An 887-nucleotide genomic window follows, 5' to 3' on the forward strand; every position below is an offset into this window, starting at 1 on the left:
CATTATTAAAGCCTTGTTGAGGCTTTTGATCCTTCTATGAGAGATTTGGGTGATTTCTCCATGATGGATTATATGTGTTTCCATAAGGTTCACCCATATAATTTACCTCTGCTATTGCAGGGTTCTCAGGATCATAAGCTTCTTCTTCATAAGAAGCCTCTTGAGTACTGTTGGATGTAGCTTGCACTCCATTTAGACTCTGAAAAATCATATTGACTTGCTGAGTCAATATTTTGTTCTGAGCCAATATGGCATTCAGAGTATCAACTTCAAGAACTCCCTTCTTCATAGGCGTCCCATTACTCACAGGATTCCTCTCAGAAGTGTACATGAACTGGTTATTAGCAACCATGTCAATGAGTTCTTGAGCTTCTGCAGGCGTTTTCTTTAGGTGAATGGATCCACCTGCAGAAGTATCCAATGACATCTTTGATAACTCAGACAGACCATCATAGAATATATCCAGGATGGTCCATTCTGAAAGCATGTCAGAAGGACACTTTTTGGTCAGTCCTTTGTATCTCTCCCAAGCTTCATAGAGGGATTCACCTTCTTTCTGTCTGAAGGTTTGAACATCCACTCTAAGCTTGCTCAGCTTTTGAGGAGGAAAGAACTTGGCTAAGAAAGCCTTGACCAGCTTATCCCAAGAGTTCAGGCTATCCTTAGGTTGAGAGTCCAACCATACTCTAGCTCTGTCTCTTACAGCAAAAGGGAAAAGCATGAGCCTGTAGACTTCAGGATCTACTCCATTAGTCTTAACAGTATCACATATCTGCAAGAATTCAGTTAAGAACTGAAAAGGATCTTCAGATGGAAGTCCATGAAACTTGTAGTTCTGCTGCATCAGAGAAACTAGCTGAGGTTTCAGCTCAAAGTTGTTTGCTCCA

The 887-nt window shown here is 41.0% G+C and overlaps 1 non-coding gene across 1 annotated transcript; it reads left to right on the top strand.

Moving 5' to 3' along the window:
- The first annotated feature begins 481 nt into the window (after nucleotides 1-481).
- LOC112731901 (small nucleolar RNA R71) lies at nucleotides 482-589 on the top strand. The gene has a single exon (XR_003167651.1). It is a non-coding gene; the product is annotated as a small nucleolar RNA R71 (small nucleolar RNA).
- The last annotated feature ends 298 nt before the right edge of the window (nucleotides 590-887 follow it).

This window comes from Arachis hypogaea, chromosome 12 (genome assembly GCF_003086295.3).
Source record: "Arachis hypogaea cultivar Tifrunner chromosome 12, arahy.Tifrunner.gnm2.J5K5, whole genome shotgun sequence".
Taxonomy (NCBI): Eukaryota; Viridiplantae; Streptophyta; class Magnoliopsida; order Fabales; family Fabaceae; genus Arachis; species Arachis hypogaea.